The 25,714-nt window shown below is 38.2% G+C and overlaps 1 long non-coding RNA gene across 1 annotated transcript; it reads left to right on the top strand.

Moving 5' to 3' along the window:
* Positions 1-19: 19 nt before the first annotated feature.
* LOC102149039 (uncharacterized) lies at positions 20-24,561 on the top strand. The gene is made up of 4 exons (XR_288319.4): positions 20-161; positions 14,181-14,256; positions 21,922-22,606; positions 23,339-24,561. It is a non-coding gene; the product is annotated as an uncharacterized lncRNA (long non-coding RNA).
* The last annotated feature ends 1,153 nt before the right edge of the window (positions 24,562-25,714 follow it).

Below are 25,714 nucleotides of genomic sequence, written 5' to 3'. Positions count from 1 at the left end.
GATGCCCCGAGAAGGTAGTGGTAGAAGTTAGCAGGAGGAGGAACGGGAGTTTGCTTGGATTGGCTGGCGCGGCAACGTGCGGAGCGCTGATTGGTGGCTGGGAAATGGAATGATTCTGCGTGGATGTGGACTGGCAGGAGCCGGAGCGAGGTACCCCTCAGGTATGGGGTTGCCTGTGGGTTTGGCTCGGGCGGGGCGTCCCGCGGTCAAGTAATTGTGAAAGAATTTTGGCAGATAGTAAATCCAGCTGGGAGAAATAGAACACAAAGGAGGGAATGATGACAGTGAGAGAGAAGGCTGGCATACATTCTCCTCCGCGGTGAAGATCTAGTATCGTATAGCTGCACTACCCGTCCTCAGGGCCAAAAATAAAGTCAGTTAAGAAAAGAAAATGAGCCCGTGCCGAGGTTGACTGGTCCTTTTCATCCTCCAGCCTCCCCTGACTGAGGATGAAGAGTGCTGTATGAAAAATCATATAAACAAAGCCCCTGCAAGAGTGTCGTCCAGCGTTTGTCCTCAGATAAGGGAGTTCAGAGGACAACCTTGAAAGGAGACAATAGGAGGGGTGTGGCAGGTGGCTTTAGCAGCCTTACAAAATGTTCTGCTTTTTATCTATTTGAAGATGAGTAACATTTCTTCCAGTGGCTGTGAAGGCATCCATCTGAAGGATGCTTGGCAAATCTGAATACTAAAGATCAGGTGTTTGCAAATTCTATTTACTAGGATATGTAGTTTGAGAACCAAGAGTAGGAAGGAATGAAATGCTGCACCATTAGTCATTTTTGATAGACTTGTAATGAGAATAAATGATACTTCATAAGTTTTTAAGTTGCAGTCACTAAAAGAATCACCAAATACCACTTGTTAGTCATTATTGGCAGATTTTTAAAATCTTGCTTCATTCTTTATATATAAAAGGAAAAATAATTTGGTCATTACTTTTCCATTGTCATCTCACATGTAATCATCTGTGAAACACACCTCCCTTGAGGGGCTAAGTGGATTCAATGAGATATAAAGTATGTAAAACTTTATACAAAGCACTTTTCTACAACCATCTCAAAGTGTTATCCATATATGTATGGATTATATATATCCATATATAATATATAGAGAGATTATAGAATCCATATATATATTATATATATTGTATATATAATTATATATATCATATATATATTATATATATACACACACACTCAAACAAGGACCACAATAATTGGGCAATAATAACTAGCAAGTGAATGAAGCCCCAGGAAGAGATCCTAAGGCAGATTACTTAATTTCTGAGTAGCTGAACTGGAATTTGGTCCAGGTCTGCTGGAGGCTAAAAGTGGGACTCTTAACTCCCATAAAACTTGTTATATGTTTCACAGCTCTCTGTCAGGCACCTGTGTACAGCCGTGGGGACCAGAAATGAAAGGCCTAATCCTTGCCAGGGACTTTTATACAGTTCACTGGTAGAGAGGAACAAGTCCTCATAACCATTTCGGAAAAGTAGAACATTAGTATCTCTCGTTGTTAGCTTTCAGCTGAGCGTGCATTGTTCAGCAGTTCTGCGTATTCTCTCACAGAACTTGGTAGAACATGTTTAAAACAAATTAAGGCGGAGTTTTTTTTTTTTAGAAGGGGGTGCTGCATAAGGTTATTCACACTGATGCCGGTAGGGAGGTTTTTGTTTCTTTGCTTTGTGTTCATCTGTTGCTATGTTTTTCCTGGTCAGAAAGAAGTTAGGGTAATTAAAAAACAAAATATTCAGATGAAAATGAAGGCCTGTTAACAAGATTATAATCATCATAAACTATATAAATAGCTAATACCAAATTCTCACTTGTAGACAGCATCTACAGAATGTTTGATATAGTCTAGGCACTGCTCTAAGTAGGTGTTATCATGTCCTTGCATAAATTGAAGCATATAAAGGTTAGGTAATTATCCTACGGTCAAATGGCTAATGAGTGGCAGAGGTGAAATGTGAACCCTGTGATCTTAATCCCTATGCAATTCTCCTTTTCAGTTCAAAAGCCGACCCTGTCTGGACAGGACAGCAATAGAGTTTCCGTCTGGGTGTGGGAGGCCGTGCTAGCTCACAGGTACTCACGGTATCTAAGGGATGTCAGGACCCTGTGGTGACTAGCCGACAGTTGAGGCTGACAGAAAAACACATAGGTTGCTTGAGGGTGTTGAGTACGGTTGGTAGCAACTTACTATCTCCATTTTGAAGATGGTTATTGAAGCTAAAGAAATTTTGTCTTGTGTTTAGTTTCACAAATAGTAAGAAGAACATTGACACATGACCATAAAGTGAAACCAAGCAGAGAGATGTGCTATCTCAAACATCAGAAGTTAGGTTGAGGATTTGTAGTGTATGAACAAAAGGACTCTACACTCAGGGAGAAGGGAAGGGGCCACCTAGAGTGCACATCTGCAGTGATCTCTGGTGAAGTTTTTTTTTTTTAATTTTAAAATTTATTTCATGCAATTACCTAAAAGAAGGGTCGGCAAATGACAGCCTGTGTGCCAAATTTAGGTCCTCCACCTTTTTTGTAAATAAATTTTGTTGGCACATAGGCACCTTCATTAATCCATATGCTGTTTATGATTGCTTTCACACTACGATGTCATGATTGAGAAACTGCAACAGACACCGTATGGCCTGAAAAACTAAAAAGTTTTTCTTTATAGAAAAACTTTGCTGACCTCTGCTCTAAAACATATTTCACAAATCTAGGTTTAAGATTTAAATTTTTGAAGAGATAAAATCAGGCTCGATACATATCTGAGAGCCTTTTTTTCCTTGGATCATGGGTATCAGAAGACATGGGGAGGTGAAACTTCATGAGAAAGAACAAAGCCAAGAGACTTCAATTGGACCAGGACCTTTGACTTATAAGGTCACTTACTCTCCAGAGAATGAACTTTGTTAACCAGAGGGTTACGTTGGTCAATGTTCCAGCTCAGAGAACACTATGTTGCACTTGAATAAGCAAAAATGCAAAGTGATTGTGACATAGTTTGCCTTTTACAAACCTGATCTCATGTTTCTGATTTCACATTTTCTATCTTAAAGAGGGAACTTGTGTTATGTTTCCATAAATTTGTCAATAATTAAGGGCCTGCTCCGTGTCAGAAAGAAATCCTGAAACATTTACATTTCACAATCTACTTGCTGTTCTTTATCTCCTTCTCCCTTTTCTCTCACAGAAATGCAGCCCTTAATCTTTAGCTGAGTACATCACAGTCCAAAACAACAGACATTTCCTAGTCACTCTGATACCTAGAGCTCTGAATTGACTTGGATCCTGCTACTCAGATGTACTCGTGAGAAATTTGCAGGGTAGAAGTCACTCCTTTACTGCTTCTGCAGTTTTACCACAGGCTTATTTCCCAATCCCCTGCCCCAGTTTAAGATTGCTTTATGATCTTGGTGGTTTCCCAAAAGCTATAGGAATATCTGCCTTAGTGGCCCCACTCTGTTGTACTGTTCTCAAAGGATTCCTTGATTGTTTTTTCAGCCCTCTAACTAATTCACTAAGCCATAACCACATCTGTACTAAATCTCTTTCTGATTAAACTAGCTAAAATGGATTCTGTTCTCTGCAAATGAACTCTGACCAATAAAAAACTTGGAATGTAGACATGGGGTGTGGCCATAAGGATATTAATATACGTTTTCTTGGTTTAGCAGTCCAAGCAGCAGATGATGAGGACAGGAAACTGGAGACCTTTGTCTTTCAGTGGCAAAATATTTGATAAATGATTGCGTAAAGTACCTTGGAAAGGAGATGACCTGCTTATCAAGCCTGTATTGTAGGTTAAATCATTGGAAAAATTCAAAATGGTGTAGGTTGGTTGCTTCTGCTATTTTCAGCAAAGTTTTACAAGAGAAAGATGAATTATATGTAGATCTAGCAAGTCTACAAAGAGAAATGAAAGAAATATGTTTCTGCTAAGGAAAAGAGAGAGAATCTAAAGCTGTAGCAGAGAATCTCAACCTGTGGGAGGGAATCTAAAATATTTGTGAGCCTAATAATTTGGTACCTCACAGTGTTGAAGAACTCTATTGTGTCTGTACCTCCACACGGAGGCAATAATGAGTTGCTTGGAAGGAACACTGTGGTGCCAGCTATTTACAAGCACCTCTCCAAAGCATTCTGGGCTAGACAATGAGAATTAGCCCAGCAGTATAGATCAGATTAAGAGTGTTGCCCTACCACTCAAGACCCTTATTTTATGGCAATATGGTAGCCATCTGAATTAGTTGGCTAGTGCTGCTGTAACAAAGTTCCACGAACTGATTGGCTTAAACAACAGAAATTTATTGTCATACAGTTTTAGAGGCTAGAAGTTTGAGATCAAGGTGTCATCAGGGTTGGTTTCTTCTGAGAGCTGTGATGGAGAATCTGTTCCATGCCTCTCCACTAGCTTCTGGTGGTTTGTTGGCAACCTTTGGCCTTCTTTGACTTATGAATGTGTCACCTTGATGTCTGCCTTCATCTTCACAGGGCAGTCTGCATGTGTGCATGTCTGTGTCCACATTTCCCCCTTTTATAAGGACACCAGTCCTATTGGGTTAAGGCTCACTCTGATGACCTCATTTTAACTTGATTACCTCTAGAAAGACCCTCTCTCCACATAAGGTTACACTCTGAGGTACTGGGGGTTAAGAATCAAGCATATCTTTTGGGGGGGACACAATTTACCCGTAAATACCCCTAGTAGGTTGAAGAAAAGCTATGCAGAGCATAGAAGCTAATAATTAAAACCAGATCTTCAGATTTAAATATGTATATAATGTCTAGATGAGTACTTTGGGTACAATTCTCACACTGGAACTGACCAGAAGGAAGACTGGAAGCCTACTAAGTTTATGAGGAAATTCTTTACTAGAGAAACCATAAACCTGGCCTGCCAAAGCCTGACTGTCTGAGCAAAATGAAAACTTAAGTACCCAAACTTGCGCTAGCAAAAAGCAGTATGTGAAAGTTTTGCGGCCCCAAGAAGGGCAGGTTCCCCAATGCCCAATTCAGATGCAGTCAAGGAGGCTAGTGGACAAGGAAGGACCTCCAAGGAAACAAAGCCAGTAATCATAGCGATGAGAGAGCAACCAGAGGCTGTTGGATGGGCTAACCCAGAAAATTATAGTAGTCTATTGCCCAGGGCAGAGGTCTCTGAAATTTCTACCCAGCACAATATTTTTTTCTGAAAGGAACTTTTTATTATAGTTTTCCTGTTCCTACTCCACCATTGAAGTGTGTGTGTGTGTGTGTGTGTGTTGGGCATGGGGAGATAACTCACCCGTCACTTCTTAGATCACTTGTCCATAGGTAGCCACATGTGGACCTGATGGAGAGGACTTTGTGTCACTCAGATATCCTCGCCTTTGAGCTTGGAAGTCTCTGGATGGGACTTTGAGGTCATACGTCTTAGGTAGGGCATGAATTGCTCTCTATTTAGCAAAAAGGGCACTCAGCTCTCAGGGATGGAAATGGGTGGCCTATGGCAGACTGCTAGGTATCCTCCTATAATAGCTCCTCTCCGTCTTTTTTTTAACTGATGGCAACAGAACCTCCGATTTTTTTTTTTTTTAATCTGGACACAAGACCACTTGAAATGAAGGCTGTATCTCTGAGCCTCCCATGCAGGTACAGTTCTACTTGTGAGTTGGTTTCTACCAATCAGATGCTCTCTTGGAATATTCAAAAGGTGAGAGGCAGTGTGGAGCTCTCTGGTTTGCCTGTAGTGGCGTCTTGATCAGGGAGGCTTTCCTGATCGTGGTGGAGGCAAAGTAGTTTTAGAACTGGTAACCGAGCTGCAGCTTCCCAAAGGGGCAGGTAACTTCCAGAGAAGAGGCAGCAGGTCCCTTGGTGGCCCAGTTTTATGGTGTGGCTCTCAGATTTGTTTTTGAGCATTCAACCTATAACCTATTTTATCAGTCTTCCCTACAATTCTGTAGGGCATTTAAGACTCTCTAGCAAATTCCTTTTCTATTTAAGGATTGGCACCTGGGCTAACAACTGTTGCCAATCTTTTTTTTTTTTTTCTGCTTTACCTCCCCAAACCCACCCTGTACACAGTTGTATATCTTAGTTGCATGTCCTTCTAGTTGTGGGATGTGGGACGCTACCTCAACGTGGCCTGATGAGCAGTGCCATGTCCACGCAGGATCCGAACCCTGGGCCGCCGCAGCGGAGCGCACGAACTTAACCACTTGGCCACAGAGCCGGCCCCCTTTTCTATTTAAACTAGCAGAGAGATTCTGTTTACTGCAACTGAATGTGTCCAGCACAGGTTGGAATTATTTTTCTCATTTTATGGATGGAGAAACTAAGGCCTGGAGACAGTAGTGACCTGGTAAACTAGCTCTCTGTGGGGAAAAAAGTGCCCTCCTTTGTAGCATTTGCCACCATCTGTGGTGAGTACTCCTGCCATGGCTGATTGCAAGTCTCCAAAGGTTTAACAACTTGTGGGCAAAACTCCTGAAAATTTAACAATTCGTTCTCACAAGGGGGCTCCTGCTCCAACACATCACTGCTTAGAGAATTTGAGTTACTTAAAGGTATCAAGACAGTAAGTAACAAAGGATTGAAATTAGAATGATATTTATTATTTGAAAAGCCATTATACTTTATCAAGAGTGTTTGGCTGCCAATACAACACTAAACAGAAATGTACAACACATGGTATAAATGTCTTCACTTCAGAGACTTAGTTAATGAGGGTTGAGACAGTAGTGGAGAAGCTTCTATTATCTTAAAGGCTTTAGACATGATATGGATGGGTAGTCATTACCAATATTATTACATGCACATGACGTAACAAGAATTTAACAGCTTAAGACCATCAGAGTTGCAGATGGGACTTAAGGAGTGAGGGAAATAATTCATAAATTGATTAAAGTCGGTGCTGCTTGACCCCTGTGGAACTGAGTTTGTGGTTGAGTTAGTTTACACAGCTGACCTACTAGAAAATTACTCAAGGACTCAAAGTGAATGGAAACTAGGCTTTCTTTAAGCACATTTCGATTATCGTAGTATTGCTTTTTGACACTAAGTGAGCAGTGAGGAAACTGATTGTGTGCTTTCTGTTTCTCCGGGCCGCTCATGAGGAAATTTGGTGCTTAGTCTAATGAGTTGGGCCTGGCCATTTGATGGAGCCTTCCAAGAACAATGAAGCCAGGCATCTATTCTTCGCCTCCCTGTGACTATGACCACCTGGCCAAGGCAAAGGCTTTCAGGGAAGTGCTCAGAAAAGACCTTAAAATGAGATGATAGATTTTATTTTTGGAATTTTGAGCAAAGAGCTAAATAATCTATCCAAATAAGAGACGAATTGTGCAAATGCACACAATAATAAACATTTCATGGATCTTAGCATTCAAAAATTATAAGATGAGAGTGGTAGCAAAGAGAAGTACAGAGGAAAGGATATGGGTGAAGAAAGATGTGACAGGAAGACTCAGACACGGGCCTTATCCATTCCTTGAACATACCCAGCAAGGCCTGCCCTGCCCCGGGCACTCAGGAGGCACTGCAGCCTCCAGGAACAGGCTGTGTCCTCTCCGGCACGTTGATAGAAAGATGTAGTGAGTTCTCTTTCTCTAGGTCAAGTGACCAAATAGGTTTTGCTTTTAAATGTTGCAAGATAACAAATAAAATTATAAGATTAAAGATAGTTCTCAAATTTGCTATTTCTTTATATGGTAAGGAAATAATTCAAAAAGGCAAAATGTTTTGAGACTAAGAGAATTCGTTATAAAGTAAAGTTATATGAATCCTGTTCTTCCTTAGATATAATTGCTTTAGAAAACATTTCCTCTGCTTTCCTTTTATCATCTACGAAGAAATCCTTATTGAGTAATTAGAAAACATTACTGCTTGACAACTGAGAACAAATGCTAAGAAAATAGATATTTTAAGGATAAATGTGGAGACACAATTTTATCTAAAAATGCCACTGCTTTAAAGATAAAGACTGATTTTAATTCCCACAAAATCAGTCACTAAGTGTGATAGATTCTTTTTGTTTTAATATTTCTTCCACCCATCCTGACGTCTCCATTCCTCGGTCACCACCACAGCTTCATGTTTGCAGTGTTATATTAGAATCCTAATAGTATGGAACACATTTCCCTACTTCCAGTCCTTCTCAGCCCAAATCTATCCTCTAACTAGTTCCTGAGTGATTTTCCTAAATCACTGCTTTTATGAGGCCAATCCTCTTCCACAAACTAATGATCCATAATGTGATTTCTTAAGGCATTATGGAGATTTGTCCCAAATTAGAAAGAGCTGAGATGTCTAACAAAAGAGGATTGTTAAATATAGTTTAGTGTATCAAGAAAATATTAGGCAGTCATTAAGAACATGTTATAGAAAAAAATTATCGACCTGAAGAAAATATTTGCACATTATTGAATATAAAGAAAAGCATGAAAAAAGCCACCTAAGAATATGTGCAAATTCTGTAAAAGGAAAGAAATACTCTTTGACTCAAAATTTTTGCTTCTGGGAATTTATCTAAGAAAATACTAAAGAATGGGTGCAAAGACTCCAAGTCCATCTTCATCCAACAATTGTATTTAACAGCATAAAAATTAGAAACAACCTATAAGTCCAAAAATATGGGATTGAATTTCTGTTTGCAATCAAGATAGAGTAACAAAATGTGTTCTCTGACCACAATGGAATTAAATTAGAACTCAGTAACAGAAAGTTATCTGGACAAACCCCAAATATTTGGAAATTAAATTATATACTTTTAAATAACCCATAGGTCAAAAAAGAAATCAAAAGTGAAATTAGAAAAAAATTTTAACTGACTAAAAATGAAAATATAACATAAGAAAATATATGGTATACTGTTAAAGCAGTAATTAGGGAGAATATTTTTACTCTAAGCACCTGTATTAAAAAACACCTATCGTAAAAAGGAGGAAAGATCTCGAGTCAATGACATCAGCTTCCACCTTAAAAAACAAGAAAAATTTCAAATTCCTTAAAAGAGACAAACTACTTATTCAAGAAGAAGTAGATAACCTAGAATCTAGAACGTCTGTATCTATTAAAGACATTAAGTTTGGAGTTTTAAACCTTCCCACAAAGAAAATTCCATTCTCAGATGCCTTCACTGGTGAATCTTATCAAATATTTAAGGAAGAAATAATATTTCAACACAAACTCTTCCAGAAAATTGAAGATGTCTCAACTCATTCTATGAGGCCAGCATTACTATGCTACTAAAACCAGAAAAAGATATTATAAGAAAACTACAGGGGGCTGGCCCCGTGGCTGAGTGGTTAAGTGCATATAATCTGCTTCAGTGGTCTAGGGGTTCATCGCTTCAGATCCAGGGCACAGACCTACACTGCTCATTAAGCCATGCTATGGTGGCATCCCACACAGAAGAAGTAGAATCACTTACTGCTAGGATATGCAACTATGTACTGGGGCTTTGGGGAGGAAAAAAACAGGGGGAAGATTGGCAACAGATTTTAGCTCAGGGCCAATCTTCCTCACCAAAAAAGAAAGAAGAAGAAGAAGAAAAAAGAAAACTGCAGAACAATAACAATACTGTTCATGAACATAGAGACACAATTCTTACAAATTTTAACAAATCAAATCTAACACTATATTAAAAGGATAATACATCGTGACTAAGTGGGGCTTATCTCAGGAATGCAAAGTTAGTTTAATGCTCAAAAACCAACCAATGTAATTCACATGTTAACAGACTAAAAAACAATCTGATCATCACACTAGATGAAGAAAAAGCATTTGACAAGTACGCAACATCTGCTCCTGATAAAAACACTTGGCAAGCTAGGAATAGAGGAATATTCTCAACCTGATAAAGGGCAACTACAAAAACTATGCTGCTAACATCATACTTAATGATGAAAGACTTTCTCCTAAGATGAGGAAACAGGCAAGAATGTCTACTCTCACCACTTCTATTCAACATGGTACTGGAGGTTTTAGGCAGTCCGACCGGGCAAGAAAGAGAAATAAAAGACATCCAGACTGGAAATGAGTAAGTAAAATTGTCTTTATTCACAAATGGCGTGATCATCTATATAGAAAATCCTATATGTAAATATGTACATATTTACTAGAGCTAATAAGTAAGTTTAGCAAGATTGCAAGATACAACATCAATATACTAGAGACAAACAATTGGAAATTGAAATTAAAATAACAATACCTTTTATGATAGCATAAAAATATGAACTACTTGGAGATAAATATGAGAAAAAAATGTACAAGACGGGGCTGGCCCCGTGGCTGAGTGGTTAAGTTCGCGCGCTCCGCTGCAGGCAGCCCAGTGTTTCGTTGGTTCGAATCCTGGGCGCGGACATGGCACTGCTCATCAAACCACGCTGAGGCAGCGTCCCACGTGCCACAACTAAAAGGACCCACAACGAAGAATATACAACTATGTAATGGCGGGGGGCTTTGGGGAGAAAAAGGAAAAAAAATAAAATCTTTAAAAAAAAAAAAAATGTACAAGACCTGTGTACTGCAAACTGCAAAGTATACTGAAAGAAGTTAAAGAACTCCAAGATAAACAGAGATAAGTGCCATGTTTATGGATAAACTCAGATAAAATATCAATTCTCCCCAGTTTGATCTACAGATATAACACCATCCCAACTAAAATCTCAGCGGGCTCATTTGTAGATGTTGATAGCTAATTCTAAAATTCATATGGAAATGCAGAGAACATAGAATAGCCAAAACAACTTTGAAAAGAAGAACAAGTTTGGCTAACTTATATTACCTGGTTTCAAGTCTTAGTGTAAAGTTACATTGACCGAGATTGTGATATTGTTAGAGGGCCAGCCTTGGTGGCTTATTGGTTAAGGTCAGTGCACTCCACTTTGGCAGCCCCAGTTTGGTTCCTGGGTGTGGACCTACACCATTCATGTGTTAGTAGCCATGCTGTGGTGGTGGCTCACATACAAAAAGAGGAAGATTGGCAGCAGTTGTTGGCTCAGCGAAAATCTTCCTCAACAACAACAGCAAAAGATTGTGACATTAGAATCAAAAAAGACAGATAGATCAATAGAACAGAATAGAGGCCCACACATATATGATTATTGATTTTTCAACAAAGATGTAAAGGCAATTCAAAAATATGAGATTGAGTAAATTATTTTGTATAGGGTGAAGCCATTAAATTTTGCTGTAAAAATACATGTGTCATCATAGGAAGATGTTTATGATATATTAAGAGAAAACCATAAGGTCTAATACAGTTTGTAAATCATTATTCTATTTTTGAATGGGATCTATGTTTTTTCTTCAAAAGGATACATACACACGTATGGCCCAGTGGTTAAGTTTGGTGTACTCTGCTTCGGCGGCCTGGGTTTGGTTCCTGGGCATGGACCTACACCACTGGTCAGTGCCCATGCTATGGCGGCAGCCCACATACAAAATAGAGGAAGGTTTGCAACAGAAGTTAACTCAGGGCGAATCTTCCTCAGCAAAAAAAACAGTGATCGTTAATAGTATGAGCTTGGAATTGCCTATAATTTTAGTTTTGCTTTCAGTGTTTATGCTTCTATTTTATTTATTTACAATAGACATGTATTGTAATAAAAGACAAAACTGAAACATTAAAATATGGTATAACTGTTATGTAAAGTGTAATAACAAATTATAAAAGCAATAAATACTATTTTTAAACTCTCACTAATTCTCTACAACCACTTGGCTAAAGGTCTAACTTCTTAATCTGATGTTAAGGTCCTCCATGAACAATATGGCCCAATCTGACCTTTTTGACTTTCCTCTCTTTCCACGAAAGTCCTCCTGTTCCGTACTTCATTCACCTGTTCTGTTCACTGCACCCACCCTCCCTCACTTCACTGCATCTCTGCCTTTGATCCTGCTGTCCCTTCTTACTTGGGCCACGCTTCCTCCTCTGTACCTTTCCACTTCACACCAATGTTTGAAGTCAAGTTTCTGCTGTCTCTGCAATTTCCCTGAGCAATGCCTTTCGTCAAGTTCCATCCCTGAATTCCTATGGCCCTTCTGCTTTTCTCATACATTTGAAACTTAACCACATTCTGGTCAAAAAATTAGCAAGTTTCACATTACTAATTGGTTCCACAGTCCTACATGTACCTAATGTACGTATTTATCCTATGCTAAATGGACTTAAGGTTCTGAAGCTAGTCTGTTGGATTTTAAATCTTAGCTTTACCAGTTAGTAGGTGGTTGATCTTGGGGCAAATTATTTCACTTCTCTTTATCTCAGCTTTCTCTTTTAAAAATGGGGTGTAATACGAGAATTTGCCTCATAGAGCTATTGTAGGGTAAAAGAGTAGCACTGAAAAGCATTAGAATATTGTCTGACACATATTAAGCACACAATAGATGTTAGCTATTTTTATAATGATTGTTATTATCATCACAATCTCAGAACTGAGTCTCAGTCATACGTCCATTTGGAAAACCCAGAAATTTAAGGGTTTCGAAAGCATTCTGAAGTGACCCATATATTTGACTTTTTCATATTTAGTCTCCTCAGTTAATGTAAGATTTCTTATATGTTATCTGACTCTAAGCAGTGTCTAGACAGCAAATAAAGTTAGAATTTAGACCTAGTGTTTGAGAGAAAATTAAATTTCCTACTGCAGAGCCCAATTTTGGCCACTAGGTGGCTATAAAACACTAGCTATGATTTTATTTTTTTTTATCAATTACAAGAAACTTGTAATTTAAAGAAATGTTCCATATTTCAAATTTCTTGCATAGCTTCTAATTTCTCCCACCCCAGATAGGGAGGGAGGAAAGAAAGGGAACCGGGAGTCGGAACTAGTCCTCATAGAGTCCAGAGGCCCTGGTCAGAGGAGGTAGCATTTTGGGGACCTCCCAAGCTTGGCTGCACACCCAGACAACAAGAAGCTGGCAAAAGTTGTGTTCTATAAGATTCGCTGCTTGCCTAACCTGTGTACTGTGGACACAGGAAGTCTTGACTGTTTCCTCCCCGTTGCTACCTAACAATGGGGCAGCCTTCGTTAACTCCAACCTCTCTGGCTAACTGTTCTGTGGTGACAGCAATGCTGTCATCTGACATCATAGGGCACGAGCAGCCAGCAGGAAGATGGAGGCAGAAGAGAAGGTTAATCCCAGGAGGTAATCAGCGACCCTTCTGAGCAGCCTGTGCAAGTTCAAGGCAAGGTCCGAGTACCTAGTGGTCAATGCTCTAATCTGCAAATACAAAATGCTCTTAGTCCCTATATCTGCAGGTTCTAAACATTCAGATTTAAAATACAGAGTTGTCCACTGTATTTAAACTTCTGGAATATATTTTTCCCAAGATGGTTGCCACCAGTTATTTTTTGCCGAGGAACAGCTCCTCTTTGAACTTACAGGAACAATGTCTCTCTGGCTCCTACCACTGCCTCTGCCTGCCACATGTGTGGAGCTGGGGAGAGAATCACATTCCATTCTCCTTTTGTTGGTAGGGCGGTGAGGAAGGGAAGAGTAACTTCAGATTGAGGTCAAGTCTCCAACCGTTGTAAACATGGACTGCATTCTTCTGGAACCCTACAGATGTTCTCTATGGAAGCAACTTCTCAAGAGGATGGCTTTTTTGTTGTTGTTGTTATAATTGTGAAAAAACATGCAAAACATAAAATTTACTATTTCAACAATTTTGAAAGGTACAATTCAGCGACATTAAGTACATTTGAAAATTGTGCAACCAGTGCCACTATCCGTTTCCAGAACTTTTTCATCATCCCAGACAGCAAATCCATATGCATTAGACAATAACTCCCATTACCTCCCCCCTCAGGGGATTACTTTTGAACAGTTTTGGTGCCCACAAAAATCTGTGGCTATGTTTACACACCTTTTTAAGGGCTTTATCATTTCATTTATTTAGCAAACATTTACTAGGCAACTATACTGGATGAAATAGTAGAGGTGGGTCATCAAATAAATACCAATTCTTTACCCGAAGGAGCTTGCAGTGAACTGAGATAGAAAAATAAGTGATATCAGTATGCTGTGATAAATGCAATGAGAGAAAGGAAAGAAGAGAACTGGCTGGAGATCTAGAGTTCATGGAACACACACTGTCAGACTGACTCCATCAAGTGCTTTTGCGTATTACTTCTCTTCATAAAAACCCTGTGAAGTAGTGGCTGTTACCCTGTCTTGCAGATAAGCAATCTGAAACCTAGGATGGTCCAGCAAGTTGCCCAGAGGTGCTTCCACAGGGAAGGGAAGCACTAAACAGGTAAGTAGGAGTATGGGTTCTAATCTAGACCATGTAATTGGCCAGCTTCATGCATTTAGGTTTGTGGTTATACTACTCTGGGCCTTAGTTTCTTTCTATAAAATGGCAAAACTATATTAGAAGACCTCTTAGGACTTTCATCAGGAAGACAGAAAAGACTGAATGGACACTGGAGAGTTCTAGTGACAGATCTGAAGAGGGAACAGACTGAGGAGGATTCTGCACTTTTGGACTCAATGTGAGAGTGCCCCAGAGCAGAGGCCCTGTTAGCTGGGTGGGTGGGGCTTTGAGATCACAGAGGTGAAGCTTTTAAATTAGTGTGGGACTCAAGAACTGCTTTACAGAGGAGGTTGGACTTGGTCTGGTAAATTTTGTGGAGATACTAATTTATGTTTTCTGCCTGAAGTTTCCATTTTCCTTATGCCCTATTCAGACAACTAGCCAACTCTACCTCCTTGCCACGGTGTAGGACTGTGGCAGCCAGGTTTGTATTCAAACCTACTCACCTAGGAGACTGTATGGAGGGAGCAGAGGGAAATGGTAATAGGAGGGAACTGAGGATGTAGGTCTTGGAAGATTCCTCCCAGCTGGGAGGGAGACAGTAGAAGACAATGGGTGGTATTAGCAGAAGCACACCTAACTGTGTCCTGGCACTGCTGATGGGGTGGAGGTGGGGGGTAGGCAGAAAGGACTGTAGCCTCACATATGCAGCAAATATGGGTAGATCTCCCCCAATACATGGTGGAATATGATACTTCCACACCTTCACCAATACAGTGTTCTCTGCCTGGAAATGTCGTCCCATCTTGTCTACTTGTTAACTTTCTGTTGTTGGAGCAAAATTGCATCAGGCAAAGTTAAACAGGCCAGAAAGACTTTATTCAAAGCTATTGCAACAGGGGAGAGAAACCAGAAGCAAGTCTGAACTCAACTCCGTGGAAACAAAGGGAAGGAGGGTTTTTAAGAGCAGAGTGAGCTGGTAGAAAAGTATTGGAGGACATTGGAGGGAGGTTGATCAATGGGATGTGTTCAGCACATTGAGTTATTCCTGAGTTTTAAATGTTTTTCTCTGTGATTAGGCCACCTATGTTTATCAACTGGTGCCATGGAAGTTAGGTTCCTACCCTCCACAGAGACTGGGAGATAGGGGCTCTATATTCCTTGATGATTACGTTTCAAGAGGATGGCTCCTCGTCCTTGAGAAAGACAGTCTTGGGTTGTAAAACTGGCAAGGGGCTTCTAAGAAGATTTACATCTCAAGGGAACCAAGAAAGAATTCATAATTACAAGTTTTCTAAAGTAAATGCTCTAAGAAAAGGTAGGTCAGGGGCCTAGAGTCAGAAGCAAGCCTTTCTAAAGGTATAATCAAGCTGAGGGGAACCTTAAGGCCATCTTGGTCACTATTTATCTTAAAGTTGTATTTTTTGTCACTGAAAATATGACATATTTCCTGATTCTCTTTCTTTCACTCATCCTCAATTTTTTACTCCAAAATCTGTAGAAATTCTGATTCTTGTTCATCCGCCCATCACAGGTATATGGAACTGAACTGCAAGTATTGATTTATGTGTTTGAGACATTTGAGGCAGGGACAATATCCTATTCCATCAAAGAGGGTAGTGATGCTCACATGGTTACAAATGCAGAATAAGGATTTGCTAACCTGGACTAAATCTTACCAACTCTCACAGGCTATTTCAACCATTTTTGGTGATTTAACCTTTCCGTCAGACTGGTTAGCTGCGTCAATCAATGCACTTAGTTTTCTCCCACCCGTTCACCACATACAACCTGTTATTTTTGTTTTATTATGTTTTGTTTTTTGTTAGTTTGAATAGTTTTCCTGTGTCCTTATGTTAAGTGACCAGAATTCTAATGTGACAAACTACCACTCAGTTTGAGCCCAGTTCAATGTCTGGATAATTTTTAGCCAAATTCTCATAGTTTGGGCAGTAAGTTTTCCACTTTCTCTATTAGCAACACTAATGGATTCTAAAAACAAAGAAGACTCTTCGTGGGTGCTTTGATGGTTATTCCTGGAAAAAGAATTTGAGTAACAAAATGGCTCCCAATTGCCCATCAGCTGAAAAATTGCCCTTCAAATGGTTCTTTCAGTGATTTTATGTAGGCAGATCTTTTGTCTTCATACAGTGAAGGGAAGACTTAAAGACATCGTTTGCACTGATTTCAAATTCCCTCTTCAAATGACTCCCTAGTAGGAAGAAACATCAGTCTTTTGGTCTGAATTATCCAGAACTAGTATCTGTTTTGATTAAATCCGTCAGATAATTTCTAGTCAGCTCTTAGCAGTAATCTTATTTAGCCACCCAGATGGCTGAAAATGCTATGCCAATGTCCTTTTTCTTATTGTGTTGTTGACCAGACACAGCCTAACTATTACCTTGGATTTCAATTGGCTCACACACAAAATAAATATGGATTATTATATGGTGGTGGTTGTTTTTACATCAGCCAAGGGCTTTATTCTACTCCTGAGACTTAATTTAGGCAATTGTGAACCAATGGTTGTTCACTAGAGGAGCATTTTGTACATAGCATCTGTAGATTACTATATGGGTCCTGTTCACATGAAAGAGTTAATGTGTTTCTAAAAATTCTTAGTTGCCAATTCTCAAAAAGTAAATTATGTCCAGACCACCAGATGACAAGGAAATACCGTCATGTACAAGTCTAATGAAAAAGTTCATCCAAATTCATTTTGCTCTGGCTAGAACATAAGATTTTTTCTAAATACAAAGAGGATAGGGTCTTTCAAAATAAAGCATACTTAGAATATGGGCCACTGTTTTGCAAATATCTCTCCCTCACATTCCTCCATTTCTCTACTGCCTCATCTCTCTCAATTGCAGTGTATTTTTAATATAATTATCTTATTTGTTCACATGGAGATTGATGTCATATACATGCTAGGTTGAAAAGCAGTTGCATGGTAAGTATATATGAGAAGATAGACTGTCAAAGGAAGAATATGTAAGATGTTTTTCACCACTTTTAAGTCTGAGACTCTGATTGGTGTCATATTGGTGAGAAGCTTTTTATTTATACTGATTTTTAAAATATTTTCTCCTAAATATCTTTGGTATAAGGAAAAGAAAGAAGGATACACATTTAGATGATAAAAATCCCTCTGTTCTTATGCAGCTGATATCTTATTAATTTGCTGTGATATCGGCTCTGATGCCAGTAGAGCATTGCTACTAATACATTCTACTAAGTGTAGTTCATGGTGTCTCATATCTTTGTATGTTCTTCATGTTTAAGATTTTTGTTTATACACATAGAGGTTTGGAATGATGTCATTAATAAATTGCATCTCTAGTTCTCTCATGAAAAAGTTCATGTCTCTACAAGGCCATTAAATCAATTGATTGAATTAGCTATGCATTAAATTCAGTTCAGTTAAGATAGCTCAAACTGCCACAATTAACCCTTTGTCCATCTGTGTATCTGCTGTAAAAGAGAAAAGAATAATCTAACAAAGACAATCACCACAGTCCAGTTTTTCTCAGGGAGAAAGTTTCATGGTATGCACATGGCAATCATTAAATAAAGGAGACAGAATTTAATACATTTAGTATCATTCATAAAATAATTGTCTTATAATAAAAAATCTACCATGAAAACAAAGCTCTTACCCATAGATAAGAGAGAGAGGTAGGCTAAGAGATGTCAGTTTTCTTTAACTCTGATTCTAGATGGATATATGAGCAAATTATTCCTCTTCCTCGCTGTGCTAATGTGGAAAGTTCTTTCAGGTCATTTGACCCATGTTCATCAGTGCCCTGCTCCGTAAAATGAGAATAAAACCACCTGCCTCTTAAGGTTGATGTGAGAATTAAATAAGAGATTATATAAAGCACTTAAGCAAAATGATTGGTGCATATTAACTTCTCAGTAAATACTAGCCATTATTAATTTTGTTATTAATTAGGAGAGAAAAGGGCATGAGAAGATAGGTGAAATGTCATTACCCAATGCCTTCTGGAGAACTATGGGAATCAGGAAATCAAGGATTCATGGTTTCCTTAGCTTTCAAGTTGGCTGTGAGTAATGACATTTCCTCTTTCTTCTCCAGACATTTCCCTTGTTTTTCCTCTTTTTGCAGAAATCCACAAAGATATTCCAACTTCTAAACTCCATTCTTTTTTCTTATTAACCACAAATCTCTATCCCTGGCCTGTTTTCCTTTCCTTTTGGTAACTGCCACTACTCATATTGTCCTTGGATATCTTATTCCTTCTAATCTGCTGAAGTGGGAGTATGGACTCCCTATTTCCTGCCTTCATTTCTTGCCTGAAAGTATGAGACACCTGCAATGGTATATAAGCACAAATGGAGGATCACATATGGAGGAAAATAAAAGTAGGTTAATATGGCTTGCACTGAAGCATAGAGACAAGGGAAGAAGCTGGAGGAGGGAGAGGGAGTAAGATCATGGTAGGCCTGTAAGGTTCTCCTGAGAAGCTGGATTTTATCCTGAGGGCAAGGATGAGCTAGTGAGATACAGTTTAAGCCAGGAGGGACCTAATCATACTTTCATTTTATGAGGACCCAGGCTATAGCATTGAAAATGGGTTGAGAGACTAGATCATTTAAGAGAAATTATAAGAGCCTCTGTAAGAGCTGTGGTAATGAGGATGGAAAGAAGAGACCAAGATAAAGAGATATTAAGAAGGCAAAGTCGCCAGGACATGGAAGACACAGGAGGTAGTGCATGAGGGGCAGAGGGAGTCAAGGACTCTAGGGTTTCTGCCTTCGAAGACTAAGTGAACAATGGACATAATAAGAGGAGCCCATTGTGGAGAAAGAGAATAAGTTCAGGTTGAGGTGTTTGTATAATATTCAAGCGAAGATGTGAAGCTCTCCTCTGGGCAGCTAGATAGATACGTCTAGAACCCTACTGAAAGTTATAAGCTGCAGATATGGGTTTGGGAATTATTGTTGTATGAAGATTCCCAGGGATAATGTGGAAAGGGAACAGAGGAAGTAGAAAAGAGGATCTTGGGAAGCACCAACACTAAAGGGAAAGGCAAAGCAAGAGGGAGAGCTGGAAACCAGGAGAGACGTGTTCTCAAGCCATGGGATGAAATGATTTTAGGAAAGAAGGAGTTGTCGGCTATGTTGAAAGTATTGGTTCTCATTTTGTTGAGAAACAAACAGCTGTGGAAAATTACCAAAGATCATGGAGTAGGATATCTTGGAGCCCATCTGTTTGATGTTTTATTCAATTCAATACACATTTGTTAGACCACACCTCTGTTCCTAACAGAGTGTTGGAGAAAAATATAATCTAGATATAGTTTCAGTGCTCAAAATCTTAAGATCTAAGAGCAGACCCTGAAGTCAAATATGAAAAATAACTAGCAAAAGGTTCACATAAGAAAAACCAGATATTTTGGGCTGAATTCTTCAATTTTCATTTGAGTATTTATGTTTCTTTAAATAGAGGCCTTACCTCTGCTATGTGAAAAATATGACCAAAGAATGGGAAGGTTAATTAAATGATTGGACTCTGCAATATTGAATTTAAAAAATATCCAGTTATTTTAGAGTCATATAGATACAGTCATGATATATTCCTATTTGGCATTATACCATAGTTTGATTTGTCATTTTATTATATAGTAGCAGATCTTGTGAACATTTAAATGCTTCCTAATTATATTTATTAAAATGTTATATATCATTGTTATAATTTTTAAAGAGATTTTGAAAAAAATCTAAATCACACAATATGTTTCTGTAGGACCTATTTCTCTAGGACTTAATTTATCCCATTCCTACATTTTACGTTGAAGAGCATTCAAATAGAAATCAAACAACCCCATTATTAACTTAATTACCTCTTTGAAGAAACTGCTGAGAACATTTATCAATTATTAGTGTAGTGAGGAAGGAATTTCCGTGGAATCAGGAATTGGAAAACTGGGTTTTCAGTGTCAATTCAATCACTTACTGTTTGGGTAACTTTGAGCAAATCACGCAACTGCTCTGAACCTAAGTGTTCTTGTCTATAAAAGGGTAGTAACAGCAGGATTGTGTGAGGCTATAATATGGTGTAAAAAGCACTATATCAAATAAATATGTGAAATTGCTTTACAAATTATAAATTCCTGTATAAACATTTATCATATTATCATTATTATTTCCTTGAGAGAAAAGTTAATATAAAAAAATATTCAAATATGGACTCCTAGTTGAGGCTTATAGATGCATACTTGCATCATTTTCAACAGAATCACCAAATAGCCAATCCCTTTTGGTAGTAAATGGAATAGAAATAGTTTATTAGGACATTCTTTTTTTTTTTTTTAAAGATTGGCTCTAGAGCTAACAACTGTTGCCAAGCTTCTTTTTTTTTTTCTGCTTTTTCTCCCCAAATTCCCCCAGTACATAGTTGTATATTTTAGTTATGAGTCCTTCTAGTTGTGGCACGTGGGATGCCGCCTCTGCATGGCCTGATGAATGGTGCCATGTCTGCGCCCAGGATCTGAACCAGCGAAACCCTGGACCCCCAGAGTGGAGCACGAGAACTTAACCACTTGGCCACAGGGCCGGCCCCAGGACATTCTGATCTTAATGACCAGATATCACTCTTTGGCACTTGACATTCATGATAGATAAAATAAATTAATTGATACTCAAGTAAATCAATTACATAACTAAGGTTTTGAAATTTTTTGATTCGTTTCGTATATAGGAATATATGAATATATGTGCTATATATAGGAATAGGTAGATATAGATATAGATAAGATATGTTCACATAGCATAATTACATCAATTTTCATCAATATTTTTACCAAATCTTTTGACTTAAGAAAGACAAATTGAAGAGAAAAAGTAAGAAAGATGTGGATAAGAGAATAATACTGAATGATTTTGAACATAAGGCAACACATTTACCACAGAAGCATTGAATCTCAGAGTTGGAAGGAATCTTAGATGATGTATATTCATGTCCTCCACTGGATTCCTATTAGTGGTTTTCTGGCCTCTGCTTGCACAAAGAATAGGAGAGTAAATATTCTAGAAGATAACCCATTCTTTCTTTCTTTTTTAAATAATTTTTCTCTTTCATTTAAAAAAATTAACTTGAGAAAATTCTTCTTTATATTGAGCTGAAATATCATCTTAATACTTCTTTAAGTTGTTGTAGACATAGATAACATTTTATGGGGCAAGAGTAGCATTCATTCACTCATTTGCTGAACATTTATTGCCAGTTACCAGCTGGCATTCATACAGGTAGACCCCACTCACAAGCCAAGGAGCAGTCAAGTTTAGATACACACACCTCAGTTGTAATTGTTTTCTTCCAACACCAAACCCCCAACTTCATAGGAGAATCTCTTTCCTACAACAAATCTAATTATGTCTACTGAAACACTTCCCTGAATTGATTTTGCAATTGAGTCATTATCATATTTTCCTGTTATCTCCTCAAACAAAATATTAAGGTAGTATAGGCATATCCAGAGGGTAGCAGGCAAGCAAACCAACTCTTATCCTTTCCTTTAGAGATTCTCTCTAGCTCTATATACACCATAAAGAGTAAAGTGAACAAAACTGTAATAATTTTACTTGCCCCTCAAAACACAATGCTCTGAAAATTTAGGAAGTATATGTTCTGTTTGTTTTCAGGCAATGTTACCCAAAGATTATGTGACCATTCAGAAGTTCCCCCGACCAGTCAGGAAAAATTGTACACTTTTAAGGGCCTGTGGAGGAAAACCACTGAAGAGCAGAGGGAAGAGAAGGGAGGCACTGACTTCTGGCAAATACCAGTTCTGCACCAACTAGCTGTGGGACTCTTTCTCTCTCAATCTCCTCATCTGTAAGGGTGGTAATAAGGGATCTTTAAAGTGTCTTACAGCTTTAAAAATCTATCATTTCAACTCTTATTTGAATAAAATCCAATACATTTGGAGAAAATAAAAGGTATTTTCAGTATTCCAAGGTATGACGAAGCTGGTTAAGGACATTTTAGATTGTTAATGTCTTAGAACAGATTTCTTGACATAAATTCAAACTGGATATTGTTGGAGGCTGCCATTGAGAGGACATGACTGCCAATTGACCTGCAAGCTGGACTTGGGCAATTGGAAGCTCCTCACACCCTCCCCTATCCTTGGATTGTACATTCTGCCCACTGTTCCCAAAGTGGGAGCCATTTTTAAGGATGTATCCTTGAGAGAGCAGTGTGTTATTGAGACCATCTGGATGGCATACATGGCTGAACCTAGTGAAGGCCTCTGTATAAACTTTTAAGATTCTGGTGGGCAAGTATGGAGATCTACTCATCCTGCAGCCACCCAAGACAAGCCTTGTGAGTAAGTTCCTGTGCTTGTTAATCCTGCCCCCTACCAATCTGGAGTGCTCTGCTTCTTTCTTAGTCCTTGCTCTTTATGTACAGGGGTGTTCACAAACCAACAGATGTATAGTATTTTTCTTATTGAGATTTCAATTTTTATAACACATACGATCCGTTATTGTAATATACAAGAAGTTGGTAATATATTTACAAATTTATTTCTCAGTTGACTTAGAATTGCGATTGTTTTATTTATTAGCATATCTATGCTTTTTTATTACCCTGAGGTTTTCGATGACTTTGAGACTATAAGAAAAGCTACAGAAAATATGGGAAAATGAGACAAATGTATGTGAATATACATGATAGTTGAATTAAAATTTTCCATCATATCTTTTATGATTATTTATCATCCTAAAAAAACAGAAAAATATATTAAAATTCTCTTCAGTCTTAAATGGAACATTTAACAATCATGAAATGGCATATCAGTGGGTAAAAAATTAAATTTCCCTTAAGAATCTCCATATTAAAATGCGTAAATTTCCACGTAACCAACAAATAATTCACTCATATGAAAGACTGAATTGCTTCTGTTACCTTCATTTTGGGGAATGGTCATACAATTCTATGAAGTTTTTGGGTCTTACTCTTTTGTTACAATTTGTCAGTTTCCCCTCTGTATCTGGGAGCTTTCGTCAGCCAACCAAGGACCAGCTTTCTGAACTTCTTTTCCTTTGGACACAGTACTGGGATGCAAAATTCTGAAGAGTTATGCCTGTTTGCCCACTGGTCAGGAGTACACATGGTCATAGACTGATTAAAACAAGATTTTCTGCAGAACATGGCTGATTTTCCAAAGTGCAGTGACGCAGTTCCTTTTTGCTCCCTATCCCCACCATACCCTCTCTGGACTGGATTCATGAGAAGACAGTTCTCAGTTGAAGAGACTCAGGCACTTATGGAAACAACACTGAATAGGTGGGTGTAACTTTTCCTTCTTATCCCAGGCTTGCCCAGGCTCATCGCATCTTAATTTCCACATTGTTGAGCTGAATTGTTAATGAAGCTTCTCATGCTCTTTCATCCTACTACTGACTGTTACCCCATTTATTCAACTTTTGATGACTTTCCCTCAAAAACCCCTCTCTTTCTAAATTTAACTTAATTCCTCAAAATAATCATACAGTAACTTTGACCTTTTTTTCTATTGAAGTAGAATTCTATGAGATTTAACACATATATAGATTCTTGTAATCACGAGAATCAGGAAAATGAACTGTCCCATCACCCAAAAAGCTCCCTTGAGCCATCCCTTTAGAGTCACACCCCTTCCCCTAGCCCCTGACAACCCACTGATTTGATTGCTATTGTTATAATGTCTTTTTGAGACTGTCAAATAAGTGGAATCATACAATATATAACCTTTTGACCAGCTTCTCTCACTCAGCATAATGCTTTTAAAATGGACTCAAGTTGTTTAGTATATCAGTAGTTTGTTCCTGTTACCACTTACTAGTATTCCATTGTGTGAATACACCAGTTTGTTCATGCCTTCGCTCATTGAAGGACATTGGGTAATTTCTAGTTATTAGCTATTACAAACAAATCTGCTATGAACACATGTGTACAGGCTTTTATATGAACATAAGTTTTTATTTCTCTAGGGTAAATACCCAGGAGTGTGGTCACGGGGTCAGTGGTAAGGGTATATTTAACATTACACAAAACTGTTTTTCCAAGTGGCTATACCACTTTGCATTCCCACCAGCAATATGTGAATTCCAGTTCCTCTTCAGCACTTGGTATTCTCAATATTTTTTATTTTAGCCATTCTGATAGCTATGTAGTGGTATCTAATTGTTGTTTTGTATTTGCATTTATCTGTGACTAATGATGTTGAGCATTTTTTCATGTGTTTATTTGCCATCCTTATATCTTCTTTAGTAAAGATTCTGTTCAAGTCCTTAGCCCATTTTTTAATTGAGTTGTTTGTTTTCTTATTGTCATGTTTTAATAGCTTCTTTATATATTCTGGATGCATAGCATTTGTCAGATATGTGATTTGCAAATATTTTTTCTGAGTCTATAGCTTGTCCCTTCATTCTCTTGGCGGTATCTTAAGAGAAAGTTTTTAATTTGATTAGGTCCAAATTATCAATTTTTTCTTTACATATCTTATTTTGGTGTCATTCATAAGAACTCTGTGTCTAATCCTAGATGATAAAAGTTTTCCTTAAAAAAATAACTTTAAAGAAAGAAAATGCTACAGTTCTGCATCGTTTCACAACAGGGATATGTTCTGAGAAATGTGTCATCAAGTGATTTTGTCATTATGTAAACTTCATAGAGTGCACTTACACAAACCTAGATGGTATAGCCTACTGCACACTGAGGCCAAGTGGTTTAGCTTATTGCTGCTACAAACCTGTAAGGCATGTTTCTGTGCTGAATACTGTAGGCACTTGTAACACAATAGTAAGTATTTGTGTATCTAAACATAGAAACGACACAGTAAAAATATGGTGTAAAAGATAAAAAATGGTATACTTGTAGAGGGCACTCGCCATGAACGGAGCTGCAGGACTGGAAGTTGCTCTGAGTGAGTCAGTGAGTGTTGGTGAATGAAAGTGAAGGCCTAGAGCCTAGTAGACTCTGTATAAACACTGTACACTTAGGCTACACTAAATTTACAAAACAATGTTTTTCTTTCTTCAATGGTAAATTAACGGTAGCTGACTGTAACTTTTTTACTTTATAAACTTTTACTTTTTTTAACTTCGACTCTTGTAATAACACAAAACACAAACACATTGTACAGCTGTACAAAAATATTTTCTTTCGTTATATCCTTATTCTATAAAATTTTTCTGTTTTTAAAATTTTTAATTTTATTTTACTCATTAAACTTTTTTGTTAAAAATTAAGACAGAGGAAACACATTAGCTTAGTCCTACACAGAGTCAAGAGATTCAGTATTATTGTCTTCTACCTCCACATCTTGTCCCAAAGAGAGGTCTCCAGGGGCAATAACACTCATGGAGCTGTCATCTCTTATGATAATAATGCCTTCTTCTGGAATCCCTCCTGAAAGACCTGCCTGAGGCTCTTCTTGAGGTGGTG

The sequence above is a fragment of the Equus caballus genome, chromosome 14 (genome assembly GCF_041296265.1).
Source record: "Equus caballus isolate H_3958 breed thoroughbred chromosome 14, TB-T2T, whole genome shotgun sequence".
In the NCBI taxonomy this organism is placed as follows: Eukaryota; Metazoa; Chordata; class Mammalia; order Perissodactyla; family Equidae; genus Equus; species Equus caballus.
Note: the sequence above shows the minus strand (reverse complement) of the source record. Positions and strands in the feature narration are given on the sequence as shown.